Source organism: Acipenser ruthenus, chromosome 31 (genome assembly GCF_902713425.1).
Source record: "Acipenser ruthenus chromosome 31, fAciRut3.2 maternal haplotype, whole genome shotgun sequence".
NCBI classification, from domain to species: domain Eukaryota; kingdom Metazoa; phylum Chordata; class Actinopteri; order Acipenseriformes; family Acipenseridae; genus Acipenser; species Acipenser ruthenus.
In genome coordinates this window covers 11,997,079-12,015,498 of record NC_081219.1, presented here as the reverse complement: position 1 = coordinate 12,015,498, position 18,420 = coordinate 11,997,079, and the positions used below count along the sequence as shown (strand labels likewise).

The window sequence follows — 18,420 nt, the reverse complement described above, 5'->3', positions numbered from 1 at the left end:
CGAAAACAAAGGCTAAAGAATGTCGTGTAAAATATGTGTAATATAGTAGTGTTGTTTAGTCTGTTTTAATAAATATAATCTATCACATGAGTTTCCTGACTGAACTGTGGTTATCGTTGAACTTCTAATAAGTAAGTACTTCCTATTAAAACCATTGAACTAAAAAGGGCCCTGTGCTATTTAAATATGATTTATGTGCTGCAGAACATACTCATTGAGTTGTACTTTTCAGTAGCTTCTTGCTTACAATTAATGCTACCATAAATCCTCTTCTGGACAGCATTCTCAAAGAGCGCACTGTTTCAATGAAGTGGTTCAACCAGGTCTCTGCAAGAACGGTTTGCACAAAATAAAGGAAAAGGCAGGTCGACTAGCTGCCTAGCCTGGAGTCCCACAGTACTGGATGATTCAATCCTGATAGCTGCTGCCTATCAGTTCTCTACTTTACCGTTACTGCATTCCCCTGCCAGGCGTTATTCTTTAATAACCTGTCTTGGTTCAATGCCACTGTCCACTTCAAGACTTTTTAAATCTTTATGAATGTTAAAATATCTAATGCTCATCAAGGTTTGCTTTTCTACATTAGATAGAATACCTCACCTCATGCATGCCCTAGTCGTTTCACAGCGTGTTTTAATATTTTATAGCGTTCAACCGATTTTTATCAAGTCATTTGCCTCTCCCTCGTTTTATCTAATTATCTTCCAGTATAATGTTGCGGCCTACCTTTTCAGGCCGAACTAACTGTTCCTTTGCCCTAGAAACATCCTTCCAGTCTGGCCTACATTCTGCCTCATTCCTCCAGTTGTGCTGTGAAACTGCGCTGTACTCTGAGTGTGAGCTCATGAGTCACACTACCCTTGAGTACTGTGTCTGCCTTCTGTCATCGACCCTCCCAATAAACCCATGGTCCAGGAGATATACAGTATTTGTTAAAGTTTATAGAGCTATAACTGGCATGACATTTAACTTATTCGGTTATTCTGTATTCATTAAAAAAAAAAAAAAATGTGATTAAACTGTTTTAAACTATTTGGTACTAAAATGTTGCAGTCTAAAGCTGCAGGTGCATATGATGCAATTCTTAATATGATTTGATTTTATTCAGGGGTGTAAATAAGATTCCCATTGCATAGCAGTTTGATCCATTCCTGGATTTAATCAAGCTTGTATTAAAACCTGGTATCGGTCAAACTGCTATGTAATAGGAGTCTTATTTTCATCCCTGTTATCAATTTTTTTATATATTATTTAGTTGGCTAAGAAAAAAAAAATCTATGCCGATTTTTAGTTTTAAAATGATATTAAAAGTGTATTTTGTAAGCCCTTTTCCTGCTTTAGACTGTTATGTTTTACAGCAAAATAACTTGTATTTTATTTATACATATAGACACAGAAATATATTAAAATAAGAACCATTGATTGGCAGCTGTAATAATAACCCCAGGGTGAAAAAAATAAATCAAAATGAATTAAACTGCATTTTGACAGTACTGGCATGCATATCACATTGAGAGATTTGCTGTAATTTAATTGATGCAACTGAGATTTAAAGCTGATAGAAAGAGAGAGTGAAGTATAAGGACTCTGCAGCTTTAAATGCAGAGTAATGAAGTGCTGGAAAAAGGCCTGCGTGCTCAACAAGCCAGTCCTCTCTTTGGAAAAGCAGCCAGATGTAATACAAAAGAAAGAACACAGACTCCGATGGATGTAGCACTAGTTCATAAATGAGGCGAAGCTGCTGCTGGTTCTGCACTTTGCTGAATAGAGCCGAGACATTCTAAATGATTTACTTAGAAGTTATGGAGCCAAATAACCCCACTGAACAAGACAACTCAAATGGTAAGAAGCTTTCGAAGTACATTGACAAATATAGCTGCGGTGATAACAAGGGGCAGAGACAGTACAACTACTACAGCAGGCAGATTCCAGGGTTCTGTACAGATTGATTGAGGTGGGTGCACTGGGCTAAAGAAAACTACAAGTTTCTTCTCTTGGATTATGGTACTTTGTGGTTTATATATATACAGTATATTCTTTATAGTTCGTTATACTGTATGTGTGCCTAAATGTGATTGTTAATGTAATGGTTTTATTGCAAATTTCACTGACCATTTAAAGTAAGAGACTTAAAACTCCTGAGTGTGTTGTCGACTTTTTAATTTATCTGTAGACTTGGCGTGGTTACTGCCTGTTCTAGTTAAAATACGGGTACAGCACACTGTACTGTATAGGCTAGATCTCAAGTTTGGACTGCGACAGAATTCTAAGCAGGCACTCCAACCAATTGAATCCAATTTCAAAGGTAAATAAATGTACTCATTAAACAAACAAATTGTCAGTTGCATTTCGCAATAGTTAGATTATTATTTAGCAGACTACTCTTCAGTTTAAAGAACAGAGCAACTGCTTGTCTTTTGCCTGTGTCTATGTGAGTATAGTAATAACATGATTATTTTCAGGAAAACAGACAAAAAAGGGTTTAATTTATTTCTTATGCAGGGTTTTAAACCATCAGGGATTAGCAATCTGTACTGAGAGAGCAGCAATTCATCAGTGCTCAATGTGTTGTTGAGGTTCGTTTGTTCTTCTTTTTAATATATATTTGCATGACTTATCCCCCCTAAACTATTATTATCCCATTCGGCTATGGGGAGGCCTGTGTTGACTTGATTCTGAACCACTGTTTGATATGAGAAAATCTAAATGGTACGTTTGCATATAAATGAATTGCCTGTCTATTTGGTGTTGGTTGTATTACTTTCACATAGATACCATATATGTAACTAGATTATTCCACTTTTATATTATAATCACTTTCACATTTTTTTTTTCTTCAGTGTAAATGTTTGCAGTTGTGCTCTACAATGTTCTGGAAAAAAAGCTATAAAAACTAGGCACTTTTTTCTCTTCTTTTTTTGTGTTTTTTTGTTGTGACCAAAGTATGGTACTTCAGTTGCTGTATTTGAGTAGTACTTCTGTTCTGCAGGAAGAATGCGGTTTAGGGAATGAGTCAACGTCTAAAATATTTCAGAAGTCCTAGTTCGACTTACCAGTTTGGTGAGCTGTGCTACTTTACTTGCTGGGCTGTGTGCCATCTTCAAGTGGTCAAAAAAAATGTAATATTTAAAAACAGCCAGTGGCTTAGCTGAGACATTTGTGTGGAGAGCACTGAAGCGGAGAGGGTGAAAAGTTATAAACACTCTTTTTATTCCTTCTTTTTCTTTAATAACGCTATAAAAAATTCTAGGCAGAAACTCAAAGTTTCTATCTATCTATCTATCTATCTATCTATCTATCTATCTATCTATCTATCTATCTATCTGTCTATAGTATTTAATTATTGTAAAAACCTTTGTATAAGTCTATTTTATAGGTATTTTTAGGGGGTCCTAAAAAGGGGGAGCAACTTATACACCGGTGTGACCTATAGGCTTTTTCGTGAAATTGTTGTCTCAAAAAAGTGGGTGGGGGGCGACTTATACACCGGTTTTTACGGTAGTTATTACACATTTTGGATTCTAGATTGGATAATGCATTTATAGGGTATGGTAGGGCTATCAGAACTCCCTGTAAATCAAGTTTCAAATGGCTTCCAGCTGTGGAATTGACATCCTGTCCAGTATGCATGACACACAAGTGTACTTGAAGAAAGACATCACTGGGTTTACATAACAACACAACTCTGTCTCTCTGTGCATTGCAAGGGCTAAACTCAGTAGGTCTAACTCCTGTTCAGATCATTCAAGGAGAGTTACAGAATGAATGATAACTCGCTGTAAAGACAGATGAAGACAGGTAGATAAACTGCTTCTCTTGACTGAGAGTGGATCTTGGCATATTGTGGTGAGGGGACTGCTGCCAGTAAAAAACAGCAGCTCAGCAACGACATTATTTAACAAAATATATAGACTTTCCTGCTGATTCATGTATTGCTCTGTATAGACCCTGCAGTAGTGTTTTTAATAGTTATGGGTTTGTTTTTATATGTGACCGATAGTGTGGTTTATGTTAGCATAGGTGATCTGTAGCAGCAGTACTGAAACACAATAAATCACACTGCTATAATCAGGGACATTCAATTACTGGAATCTCTGAGTAACAGATGTCCTTGTTTCAAGATCTGGTCCCTTTTTTATACATAGTTTAAAAGGAGAGTTTGCTTCATCCCTTTTGTTTGTGTTCCATTAATCTGAACTAATTTTGCTCCAAAGCACCTGTTAATTACACCATAATGTATTTACACGATTCAAGTGCACTGTTTGTCCTTCGTTGCTATAATGCATTTGCGTCTAATTTGTAGTTTCCTTGAAAAATGCAAACACATTCTATAAATGAGGTATTTTATTTATCTGTTGCCAGAACAAATCAATGCATAGTAAAAATAAACTGTCAAGGCACTCTCTTATATATTTCTATGTAATGTACAACACGACAGGTGGTTGCAATCGATTCATTTCTTATTTCTTTGTACCTGCTTCTGGGGGCTGTGCTGTACGTCCAGTGTAATCCACAGTGGGTATGAAAGTGCAATCCTACCACGTCATGGCTTTACAATGAAAGGTATCTAGATTATATTTCATACAGTATAGCAAGCTTTGTTTAACAAACATGTATCTCATTCAAGGCTTTTAATGCTGTTGGTTTCTGGTTCATTGGAAGTGAGCTAAGGAAGACTCCTAAAACTCAGTTTAATTGTGCTCTAAATGACAATAACTTGCTCATACCGTACTAAAGTATTTCTGTTCCAGGTTGTTTTTGCCAGGTTTACTCGCCAAAATACCTTTACTGTAGTAAGATCCATTTCCTGTAGTGCAACAGTTGCTTCCAGAATGGTCGGCAAAAAATCGAGAGTGCTAAATGACTTCTTGGAACAGGGGCTTATGAAAAAAAAAAAAAATGCTGATTACTTACTTACAACTGCCAATTTGAAAGCTGGCAGTTCAGTCAGTAGCAAGCGGAATGCATCTTTCTAAGGCAGAATGTTCAGTACAATGTGTATTCATTGCGTGGAGGTTCTGTGGGCACACTCTCCAGCACAATTTGTTTTTGTAATTATTTTTCAGGCAGGTATGTACAACTCCCATGAGGAATGAATTAAACACTATACTTGTGGTCATATGCAATGTAGCAACTGGGAGACACCTCCGCTGTTTCCATAGCAACAAGTAAAGCAATCGTTTTCTTCAGTTTGTTGGTTTTCTTAGACCACAACTTGAAAAAAAAAAAAGTGGTTTAAGCATCAAGGTGGAAAGATTAAATAAATAATAAAAATCAACTAAATGTAGTGGGAGGCATTTGCAAAGCGTACTACCATGCAATCAGAAGTTACTGATGAAAGTGCAGTGGCTTTCACACTTTCCAAGGAATTCCAGACATGCTCAGTTCCTGGGAACATGCTCTTTTAGTGTATATCCACTCTGTATAATTTGATACTGGACTGCTGCCTAATGGCATAGCTGCTGAGCTAATTCCCAACACAACACTAATAATCCCTCTTACTATTCGTCTCTGGCAGAAAAGAAACTGATTGCAAAACACTGAAAAGCACCGCAATGTTCTCTACAATGTCTTTAATTCATTTGAGGAAACCTCTGCTTGGCCATTTTTCCACATTGTAATGACCAGGTATTTTTCTGTGGAGTAGCCTATATCTTGCACTGTGGAATACCATACCATATATATATATATATATATATATATATATATATATATATATATAGATATATGTATGTTTATAATCAATCACTGGAGTGGTTCTGGGCCCAGATGATTTCAGTGGAACAAGGGAGGCTGTTCTATGCCTGTACTTGGGATCGCCAGTGAGATCATTTAGAGAGAAATGATTTGTCAATATTGGAGCAACAAAACCCGGAGCTCCTCAGATTGCTAACAAACATCATAAAATATCAGGGACAAGTCAAATAAAAGTTTTAAAAAAAGACATTGCAAGCCATTCGCTCTTAAAAACGGTGTAATTGAACATCAAGGGTATTTGGTTTCTCTGTAAAAACATATTTCCTCTGCAAACACTTCTCAAATTGAAAATCTGCAGCTATCTTGAGATCAAGATTGTTTGATTTCCTTCGAATGATGGAGGCCAGGAGCCTCCTTGGGAGTAGCTTTCATTGTTTGATAACCAACTGTGTCAGGAAAACATCAAATCACATTTGTCTAGAAATGTTTCTAGGCCACGTCCTGAGGTAGGTTTCTGTGTAAATAAGCTTGGGAGCAAATTCCTAAAACCACTGGGCGCTTTTTAGTTTTTTTCTTTTCTAATCTTGCAGCTAAACAATCCCATGGTGCACTGGAGTTAAACGGTTTAACACTTAGGCCTACCTACAGTAGCACTAGAGGCTCTTAACAGAAACCTCTATTTGAAAACGGCTGGGTAAAATGTCATAGTTTTTGTGTACGTGTGGCATTGCTGTGGCTCTTTCAAGTGTCATACAAATTGGAGGGTTTTGTGTCGCTTTGCAGGGATAGGTTCTTTCTGTAGGCATAGCAAGACCATCTGTATGGCAAGAGATCAGAGGCACAGAAGCTAATGATTTCCCTATTATTATTTTATTTTAATTATGTCACAATCCTAAAATTCTAGATGATGCAAAACTTTTGGCCCTAGTTTTGAGGATCACATTGATAAAACACCAGATGATCAACAAAAAAAGTCTGCATAAAGTCCACTTTATGTGTACAGGGTCAGTGTCTAATTATATGTGTAGACCTTATACAGTGGCTATGCAGTGGCTTTGAGTCTTGTTTGATGACTCCATGCAAGCACATGACATTGCCACAGTCTCAGCTTTGCAAAACATACATCTGCATTCTCCTGAACTGCAACGTTGCTGTCGACTCATGTGTAAAAGAATGTTTGGTTTGTGATGGTAAAAAATAAATATTGACAGTGTATTTAGACAGTCTGAGAGGATTTTAAAAGCAATTTGCAATGGATCAATTGCTGTATTCCACATTTTAAAGTGCAGGATGTTTGATGGCTGCATGAGGGTGATGTAAGATATTTTTCAAAAGTATTATTGGATCACTGGTGAAGGCATCATTGCTTTTTGATGTTTTTTTTTCCCTCCCTGGGATTATTGCTTCTTTCAGTTGAATGAAACATCAAAAATGTAAGCTTTGGAAGCGGTAAGAACTTTGTGATGGTAATTTCAAATATCAACTAGCATGATCTGGCAATGCCACCCTCAATCAGCTTCATGTCAACTTATGATTGACAGCACTGCGTATCTAGAGTAATTGGATGGTTGATATGCTCCTTCTGTTCACATTGCAGTAAAGGATACAGTCAGTAGAGTGTGTTGTAACTACTAAGGTAACCTCATTGTCTGACTTCATGGACAGTATCTTGCAGGAAATTAAATGTTTGCGTCTTAAAGCAGTACATTAATGTGAAAACATACTGTCTCCTTAGTTTCTTTTCCCTCATCTCTTGCATTTCCTCAGGATTTTTTTTTTAAAATTAGGGATGCTTATTAGATTAAAACTCGAAACATTAGTAGGCTAGTGGTCGTTTGCTACTAATTGACAATTGCCATGAAAGTTTTAGATTGGTAGTACTGGACTTTGCACTCGCTGCATCGCTTTGAAAACCTTCTGCCATCATACAGAGCAAAATAATTTCATTTGTTTAATGCATTGCTGTTGTAATGAATAGAAAATACACTCAGCCCTTTAACCCTCATAGTAAATGGTTTGAATCAGGGTAGTTGGCAGTGTAATCCTTGTTGGATTGAAGCAGTCCTGCACAGAGATGAGCCATTTGTAGTGGTAAGATCAGTTGTAGCAGAAGAAAGTCAATACTATCAGGTAGCTGTCGTGTTCGATTAAATTTGATCTGCTGGTAACAGAAATCCACAATCAGGACAACTGGAAACTTTGCAGTCCTTAAAAAGACCAAAGATCGGCTAGAGACTGAACTACCCTTGCACTGGCAAGGTGGTTGTAGCTCTTCCTCAATCTGTAAACGTCTGGCATGGCTTTGCTACTTCACCGAATATTACTCATTCTCCTTGAGAATTCCCCACAAAATCTGGAAGAGCTTGCTAAGGTGAGAGGCTGTATTCTTGTATTTCTTTAAATGTTTTTATCCCATCAACATGAGATCATTAAAACTAATGGGGAAAAAGAATTCCAACCCGCTTCTCGGAATGCGATTTCAATGAATCCCATTCCATTTACACAGAAGAAGTAATTGCTGGTTGATTCCTCTGTTGTCTGGAAGATTTTAATGTGGACTTCTGCCTGGGTGCATCAGTATTACTCCTTTTTAGGATGTGCATGTGGGGTTATCACAACTAGTGATTGTATTCCTCTTATCTATGTATCTTTTAGCTGTAAGGTCAGAGATGCAATAGAAAAGACTACAGATGATGCTACAGCAAAATATACAGAGGATAACATGGTCTTGAAAACCTACTATCCAGTGTGACCTTTACACAAAGCCATGGCTAAGCTGCCCTTTTTTCCCCTAGTGTGCATCACTGAAAGATATGACAGAAATAAGACATGAAAATAGAATTTACAGAATAAACCATCATAACCCAGGGGGTTCATATTGTATATATTAAAAAAATATGCGTCTCCAAACAAAAAGTGCACAGCGCAGTGTAGGTCTATAAAAAGACTGTAGCAGAGAGATGAATGCACAGCCTTAACAGTGCGCAACACGTTTCAGGGAGTGTGTCAACAGTACGTTAACAAAATGAATGCTGGAGGCCTGATCGGATCGGGAGGAATGGAATGTGTCAGGATGCCGTAATAACTCTTCCGATTGCACTCAGCTTATTAGCTTCAGGGTGACAAGGAAGGCGCTGACCTCAGACAGACACAATGCACAAGGCTCTGGAGGCACCTGTAGAGCCTGCAATGAAAAAATCCATTTCCGAACAAAAGCTTAGCGAGAGTGTATTGATGTCAGCAGAGTAATTTATAGGCATTAATGAATTCCTTTACAACACACTAACAAGCATAATGTCCTTCTTCTTCTTCTTCTTCTTCTTCTTCTTCTTCTTCTTCTTCTTCTTCTTCTTCTTCTTCTTCCCACGACACCAAGGACGTTTTCAGGTGATAAATTATCAGTGGCGACTTTTGAATTGAATACGTTGGGCTTGGGAGAGAAAAATGGCTCTTAACAATGCCCCTTTGTACCTTTAAACCCTCCCACGGGACAACTGACACCGGTGCCCTGCTTTTCAATGCCAGTGACACTCAAGCAGAACTTTAGCCTTTCTGCAGACACAATTTGCATGTGAATTGTCTCCTTTATTTTCCTGCTTGCTGCCTTAGCGAACTGTGCAAAACAGACCGTGTTTACTTTCTCTGCACATACAGTGGGGTGAATCATTTTACACAGGGAGCATTAGGAATCAGGTTTCACAAAACCCTAGTTGATTTTACTAACCCTTGTCATAAAGGGGAGCCCCTGTATTACAAATGCAATTATCTCAGTAGATGCTTGGTGGTTGGCAAAGTTCTAAAGGGGTTACTGTACACTGCTAGTTACATTTTAATGGGAGCAGTGGGTCCAAATGGCTACTGTATTTGTGTACAGTACTGTACTTTTCTAAAATATTGCATGAGAGTTTTGCATCACTTATTTAACATCATGTATTCAAAGAAACTACAAAATTATATTGCAAAGCCATAATATTAGTACAGTATTTCATGTTAGATTTTAAAATACTACAAACTATAAAGTGATATGCAATTCGATATGTTAACGTAACATTATTCAGTAGGTTTCATTCAACTTTACGAAGCAAAATGTGTTAATTCTACAGGGTGATGCAAAGCTTTTGGCCATAGCTGTAGATCAAGCTTCTTAAAGTCTTAATACAAATGCTGACAGCTAAATATTTAACGTTGACTTTGGATCTCAAGGTTGTGATTGGGATTTGTGGTTTGTTGACCTGGCCTTGCTGTAAGTTTAAAATAAGTAAAGTGTACTGAAATACAAGTTCCTGCAAGTAAACCTGAATTACCCCCCCCCCCCCCCCCCCCCCACACCTTTCCTCCAGAAATGAAAGTTCTGTTTATATCTGGCAATAAAGACAATCTCTCTTAATTTTAGCTAACTTGTTCTGAATCAACTGTAGACCTATAAAAAAAAAAGCCTCCAGCTGCCTTTTAATCACTGAAAAAGAGCATAAATCTGTTTTGGCTTCAGAGGGGATAATATTGGAAGCAAATGATGAATATGAAGTAAATATTTCCCTTGTGTTTTACCTTCTAACTTCTATTCCACATATCCTTGCATGCTGAGTTTAAGGAAGATTATTAAAATAAAAGGTGCAAATGGAAATCTCAGAACACCCGTGGTGACTCAGTATGGATACAGCTTGGCTTTTCAGACCTGCTGTGTTTCACATTATTTTTGGTTGGCAAACACTTCCTTCCATAATCAGTGCAGACAGTGTAGAATGTATTGTTTATGTTAAAGACCTGGAATGGAGCCCAGGGTCTAAATGTTAAATGCGTACCGACCATATCGGATATCAAACACAAATGACAAAACAGTGACTTCAGTTGCTACTATGGGATAGACTGCAAAAAAAGTATGTTTGCTTTGGAAAGAACCGTACTTCATTCAGACAATATACTGTACGTTGGGTTAAAAGAGTATATATTTAAATAAAAAACCCGAGAGACAAGCTAGAATCTTCCTACCTCTTTCCTAAAGAACAGCACAATACATATCAACCCCCCCCCCCCCCCCCCATTTTTTTTAATACCGTGGCTTCCTCCATAAATTGAACACATTATTGACTTACCATTGCAAGCATTTCTCTTTTCCAAAGGTAACACACAGAATGAATTTAGCAAGAGAATGGGGTTTTGTGTGTATTTATACACAGCATGTTTTTTTACATTAAGCAATGCTATGTTAATACACAAAAATTGAAAACAAAGGCTGTTTCATGGTTACATGACAGCAGTAAAGGCATCAGCAACTGTCTTGAAGTCTTACAGCACCATTGGCAGTTGGAGTTACTGTACAGGTTACATCGTAGATTGTTCTCAGTTATTGATTTGTTTTCCTGATAGATCACAAGTCACCCGAAAGGGGGTGGAAAGGGTTAATTGGGGCTTGGCATGCCTTAGCTGCATGGCTTTGTCTCAGAACTGCCATAGCTTCTGAGAAAGCTCACCCTGCTATATGTTCTCCGTGCTGATTTATTTGTAGATTAATGAAAACCTGCTTCAGGCACTCAGTGAAAGCCCTAGCCCTGCAGTGATTGTTAGCTACTGTTGATCCCTCGTCTCGGTAAAGTTTTAAAAAATTGCTTATGACAGCTCGGCTTCCTGAAGGACTATAAAATTGAATTTGACTTGCATGAATCATTGTTGAAAAGATGTATACTTTCAGCCAACAGCTTCTTTCTTTTTTAGGTACTGGCATAATTCTGCAAGCAGTATTCTGTATCCAGCAATAAAGCGTAACAAAGGTATTACCATTTGAATACCTGAAGCAAACTGCCTATTGTATGCACAAACATTATGGAATTTATTGACCACAAAATAGATTTTTTTTCAAATTGCACAGTTGGGATCAAATGTTTAGTGCATGCTGAAAGGGGAACTTGTTGCGCTAGCAAAACAACACCTGTATATTCCTGCATACCAGTTTACTACAATTAGCATTGCAGAACAAAATAAGGCAACATGCTGCTCTGGATTAAGAGTGGAAATGAGTCCCCTGGTTTGTAAAGAGCTAACCTGATTGGAGTAGAGTACAGCAGGGAGCCCATTTTCCACATTTGTTAGCAGTTGACGTCCTGCTGGGAAAGGGCTGGGACTCTACTGACTCTACCCATGACTTCCTGCTTTGAAGTCTTCTGTAGCGATGAACGCCAACAGAAACAACACCCTGAAAGAGTTACTTCTTTCCGCTTCCATGCAGTCTTTTTTTTTAATTGCCTTTTAAACTGCTGCAACATTGGATAAGTGTGGGTGGATGCAACCAGCTTGAGGGCTGACGGAGCTGCACCTCTGTAGTGCATGGCAGTACAAACTGATGGGGTGCAAGCCATTTAAACAAGAGCTTTTAATCGTAGCAAAATAAATATGTTTAAAATGACAATGACAATATTCTTAACAGACCGTCATTAAATCAGTACTAAACACTGTGCTGTTTTAAAAAAAACTGTGAGTGTGGATAGCTAGACATCGGTATTCAGTTAATCGTGTCAGAATTCACTCAGAGAAATTGAATTAAAGATGAATGGCACTAGAAAAAATAATGCTGTACTGTACTTGCTATTTTAAAAATGAAGCCACTGAAAAATAGCCAGTGCTCCTGCAATTATCTGTGATGCACAATGACGTCCAACTGAGAGATGCATTTGTAAAGAACTGACTCCCTCCCCTACGTAGTTCAAGAGCAATACCTGCTGAGTGCTAACACAGGAGCAAAGAAACCAAGAAGCTGTCAAGTTATTGAGAATGTCAGAATCTGAGAATAAAGACTTCTGTATTTCACATTTACATATAGATTATGGTGAGCTACTTTTTCATGACACTGATGCCTCTTATTTTGTATTCCCTCTACAGTTGTTACTAACGTAAATGGCACCAGTAGCTGTATTATTAGCAGGTGCTTTGTCGGCAGGGTTTTCTGTTTATAAGATTTCACAGATTGATGATGTTTTATGATGAATGATGAGCAGACTTTGCTGAAGATTTACGTATCCCATGTCCATCGCATGTCTCTTTGTTTGCAGCATTATAGCAGGTGTTTGTTACTTTTTGCAAATACAGATTTTTAGATCCACAGCTGGCTGAACGAAGCCGGGAAGCCCCCCTACCATGGCTACTCCCCATACAAAGGCAACGGCGAAGCAATTCAGAAGGCAGTGTTATCAAGCTGTGCTGCAGGAGAAGTTTGTCACGTTGTGATCTGTGAGCATGATGGATCCTCAGCCAGGGGCTTAAAGACTTTGAAGGCTGAGGGAACCTCAATCGCTCAGTAGAAGATAGAGTAAGCCTGGTTAATATCTGACTTTAAAAGCTTGTGATCAATGCAGTGTTTGCACCGTTTCATGGCAAAAAACAAATCTGTTACCATTACAAAGCTAGTTCGAAAAAACTTCAAAACACTTTATAGAGGCCTCCACTTTATTCTAGCTTAGCAAAACTACCAGTTATTCACGCACAATAATAATAAAAACAGACCCATACTTTGTAATACAGTAGTGTTTTAAATCTGCATGCCACATTTTAGTAAATGTCACGTTGTTAAAAAATAAGGTCTATTTAAATAATGTCACTTTTGTCACAGAGGAGGCTACAGTACTCAGCTGAGTGGCAGATTTAAATCTTGCCACCATTTAAATACTATAGGACCTTAATCTGCCTGTTATTTTAACATTATACTTTTATAAACCCAATGGTGGTTTGTGCCTCGGTTTTTAATCTTGTTTTTAGTCTAGCTTTTCATAGTGCCACCAGGACTAAGGTATTGCAGATATTACTTGAATGTCTGGTTACAATTTACAAAAGGGCATCTTGGACCACCCTCAAATACAGCAGGAGGTCTCTTAAATACCATTAGCACGTGCCAATTTACGCTTCCAATGGACTTTTCTCATTAAATATGCTGTGGAATTTACATTCATTAGCAACACTACAACTCCAGTAGTTATTTCACTGTGTCAGGTAGAGAAGGTATTTAATACCCAAATGGAATTCAGCCTGACGCTGCGATAGAAACAGTCAGAGTTTATGAGCTAAGAAAGGACAGAATCATTTGGGGGATTATTTACTGTACTGAGTTCTGGGATTGCTAACATTTTTGTTTCTGTTGTTGTTTGAGAACCTACAGTTATTCTGATTCTTGCATTGTGTTTCTTTAAAGCCATTGTATTATAACAATGTCCCATAGTTTTGGTGGAGAACATTCTTGATGTTAGGCATCCCTTCCTCACTTTTCCATCCTTGAGGAGCCTTTCCAGAAGCATTTCAGTAATGATCTAAACAGCAATAGAGAACTATACAGAACACTCATACTAGGATACTAAACAGGTGAGGAGCATGCTGATGGTATAAAAGTATTTCTTTAATCAGGAGGCCCGTCGCTGTGTGGCAGGTCATGCTGATTCAGTTGTAGCTTCATATTCTGTTTGATCTGGTGCAGAATAAATTGCACCCTGCCACGCAGCTCAACCGCTAATTTGATCAGTGTGTAGATAACACCTTTGTTTGAAGATTATTGGATTTTTAAGATGTTAACCACTTCACTGCTACAGGGTGTACAAAGCAAATGATTTTCTAACATTGTGAATTACCTTTTGAGACACCTGAGATTTATAAATAAAGTGCCTGTTATTTGTGCAAGAGTTACTGCTGCATTTCTTCAAGAGAGTAATCATTTTCATTCTTCCCCTGTCAGTTCGGATACCGTTCCTTTGCTTCGCTGTGGGGCTGGGTTTTATTAATAAAACATCAGGATTGATCAGGAAAAAGCAGGTCTGAGGAAACGAGAATGATTTAAATCACGAGATTGAGAGAGTTGAATATTGAGAGTGCATTCATTTGTTTTTTAATATATACGATATGTAGCTAAAATGTATCCAGGATACCACCACTCTTCAAAAGATACAGTTAATGCATGTATTTTTTTTTTTTTCAATCAGGGAAAGGATTTATTTTTCATTGCTTCATACGCCAACACGTGCACAGGACTGATATCGCAAAGCTAAATTGGTATCTTGTAGCAGCAGAGCATACTGTTAAATTTAGGTTTTTTTCACAGATTTTGGATTTATGTGTTCTTTTATTAAACACAAGTCTCTTGTAACAAATAGCCAAGCTCGGTTTAAACAGACATCAGATCTGGCACAGCTGTAGCATACCAGAGTGAATTCAGCTTTTGATAACACTTTAGCATTACATACATTGAGCAACCTGTAGCCCCGAGACAGACATCTCTTCATGGTGCCTTTTAGCCTGAGAAACTCGGTTATTTTTACAGTAAACAGTGCCGAGTAAATGAACCTTATTTATTTTCTATTTTAGGTTAAATGCATTCAGTGCCCGGTGAGTAAAATATAGCCTATCACCAAATTAAATGTAAATTAGGTTTTAAAAAGAGGTACACAGTAGTGATAGGACATCAAATTTGAATTATATTTGAAGAAGTGCTTATTATGTTATTGTTTTACTAATTCAGTTCATTATTCTGTGATTTTTCAACTATAAGGTTGTTAAATAAGGAATTGATGTGTCATACTGTGCAGCAGAGAAACTATTTTCAATATTACTTTGAGCCCTCCTCCACTTTAATATTTTCAGTGCCAAGGTAACTGGGAGGCGACTCCCAAAGATACCATTTTTAACGTTATATTAAACTACATTAAAATGACAATACATGATGGTTTTATATTTCAGACATTGGGGCCCCTTCAAAAAAGCTTCAACTGCTGAGTTATTTTTGTCATTTTATGAACAAAATCACGTATAGTTTCATTTTCTTTGTATTTTTAAGCAATCTAGACAAGTTAATGAATATCAAACTTAAACATAAGTAATTCTTTAAATAACAAAACTTGTGTACTTGGTTTATATTTTGTCAGTTTTTGTCATTTTGCACAGTTTCGGTCTACAGTGCAAAATCATGTCTCTTATAAAAGGCATATCATAACTGATATTGTAGTCCAGTTATTATAGTGTTGGTTTTTTTTAGAATTTAGAATTGTGCTGTGTGTTCCATCCACTAGGTGACATCTGTACACAGGATAAGATGCAGAATTTTGTCAAATCCTTAACAGTGATTGATTTTTCATACGTGATTTATTATATGTTTATCTGATCAGTGTGACCTCTGTCTTAGCAGCCCATGAAGCAAGCTATTATCCTGGCTTCTATGGGTCAAGGACAGGTTCTTTATATAGAGAGGCGGCTCCTGGAGGTGAGAGAAAATATTTCAAGAATTTCAACAACAAGGATAGACGCGTTGCATGCTGTGCCAACAAATCTTAGTAAATCCGTCTTTAAAGATGTCCACATTCCGTTCTTTTTTGTTGTAGCCAATACTGGCCAAAGCAACCTGTTTGCTATTTATAAAGGATGGTCTAAGTTTATCAGTTTGGTAATATACAAGATACTACATGTGGGACAGTGTTTTTTTTTTTTTTTCCATAATTGCGATGACCATTTGCTGCTGTTTTTTATATTCACTATAATTGTGGCTACAGTACGCATTGATAAAATGCAATGTTATGTTATATGAGGGAAGTATCACAAGGTCAACCACGACTGTACAATGTAGAATGTCAAAACAGGGTTGCATTACACACCAACAAGCTACCGTCCTGGACTCTGATATCATAAACATCTGCTTGTCTGCATATTTATTTGGGACTAGACAGTTTAATTTGAACCTGAGCACTAACCATCATTAACCCTCTCCATCTTGGTATTGGGTTCAGTAAACTATTTTATTTTGGGAAACACTGCCTCTTGTCTATAAATGTAAAAGGGCTCAAACCTGCTAAAATAATGCAGACAGCATTGTGAGTTTGCACTCTGAGCTGTGGGGATTTCATACCACTCAGGTGTCCTGAAGAAGCTCCAGACATCCTGGAGGAATATCCAGAATGCCTTTAAGGTCAGACTGGTAAATGTCTTATTAATGGGTAATAAAAAAAGGGTCCCCAGTGGTTCACCCAGTACAGTACATTCCTGTCGTTTCAGACCTTAGCTAGTGGCCCACAGGGAGTGCTGGACGTAGTTCACCTCATTACACTTCAGCAAACTGCTAGTGGCCAGACGCCCCACAAGTCTAGATGGAGACTTGGCCTTACCTGCAGATTGGCTAGGCAGCAGGGAGAGTGAGTTCAGCTGTGGATCATCAATCCTCCTGGTGGGTAAGTGGGTAGCAGCGATGAGGTGACATTCGAAATGAGCATTTCAAATTGGGTAAAAGAAAAGGGGTAAAACTGACAAGCAATTGATAAATAAATAAATAAATAAATAAATACAAATAGTAACTGTGTGATTCAGCTTGAAATAGGATAAATAGTTCGTCTCCCACCAGCCCGCAGATTCAGCACACCGAGCCTTCTAAACCAGCATTCAAATTTGCTTTAATGAAACACACATGGTGCTGCGCGCAGTTAAACCCCCACAGTTCCTTTATCGGAGCACCGGCCCTGCAGTCTGAGGCTCATGCCCCTGATTGGGTGGCCTGGAGGTAGATAACAAGTACACAGTGTTGTTCTTCTTCTCTAGTCTGCCAGACGGACCGTCGAGCCACACCTTCCGAAGGAAGACCGGTTTGTTGTTTCCTCACAGCGGGGTGAAGAGTGGGACTGGAAGGTCATCTGAAGGAAAAGGAAATGGGAGAATCCCTAATGTAATAACCAGTTGGCTTAACTTCCATTTGGGTTCAACAGGCGGCTGTTAATTAAAAGTGTCAGGATTTATGTCTAGACTCCCAGGGTTTGAAAATACAGTTTTAAGTTGTCAACTAGGATGCCTGTTGGCACCCTAAATACATTACAGCGTTCAGTAATGTAGTATCGACTGCTTTGGATGACATGCTGTGAAAGACCCTTTACTATGCAGTAGAATTGTTGTTATACTGTAGTAAACTGCTGTATTGTGTTTTTGCCCTTATTGTGGCATTTTATTCTTCAGAGCAAGGTTCATTTTTTCTTCTCTATTTTTGTCTGAAATACATCAGGTAGAGCTACTATCTGGTGATTTGCTAACACTTACCCTGTGAATGAGACTCAATGGAAGGTGTTGACTGGGAGCTAAGTGACATGTCAGAGCTAGAGGGAGTGGTTTACACAGGGATGTTAAAATGGGGGTTTAGTTCTCTAACAGTTGAACAGACAGCCCCCACAGATTTTTTGTTGCTTTATTGATAACCACAGTAGAGTGTACATGGGAATGTTCAACGACTGAACAGAAGCTTGATTTCCCAGCCAATGGAAGCTGGAGTTTTGGGACTGACAAAGCCAGTGAAAACACTTAGATTAGAACAGATTAGACTATACCTTAACAAGTTCTGTCAGCAACTTTTAACAACATGATGTCCAAATCTGAATTCTGCACCTCACCTAAAAAAAAATACTGTAATTAAAAAATACCAAACATGAAAAAGTTCCACTAATTACAAACAGATAAGCGTACAACATTTACACAATAGTGTTTTTCATATAGGGTATGTTACATTATAAAAGTTAGCAAACAAGCTAGTGTACTTTAAGTAACATTTCTTTTACAGGAGTTTAACTAAAGGATTAGACTGGTGTTTCCTTTCTGTGTCCTAACATGGCATAACCTTACACACTCACACATGGCTGCCTTTCTTTTTAATGTTCCCTCATTGTCTGCCGTCATTCATCTTGGACTGTTGCTATTGAAAAGTGTAGCAGAGTCTAGGGAAGAGGCAAG

The 18,420-nt window shown here is 37.9% G+C and overlaps 1 protein-coding gene and 1 long non-coding RNA gene across 3 annotated transcripts in view; one reads left to right on the top strand and one right to left on the bottom strand.

The window, feature by feature from the left end:
* The window catches only part of LOC131702889 (disabled homolog 2-interacting protein-like), a 237,203-nt gene that overhangs the window by 42,280 nt on the left and 176,503 nt on the right, over positions 1–18,420 (top strand). The gene's annotated exons all lie outside the window — the stretch shown is intronic.
* Positions 17,145–18,420, bottom strand: LOC131702890 (uncharacterized). Its single transcript, XR_009309586.1, has 3 exons — positions 18,321–18,420; positions 18,021–18,083; positions 17,145–17,339 (listed from the first exon to the last, which is right to left on the bottom strand). It is a non-coding gene; the product is annotated as an uncharacterized LOC131702890 (long non-coding RNA).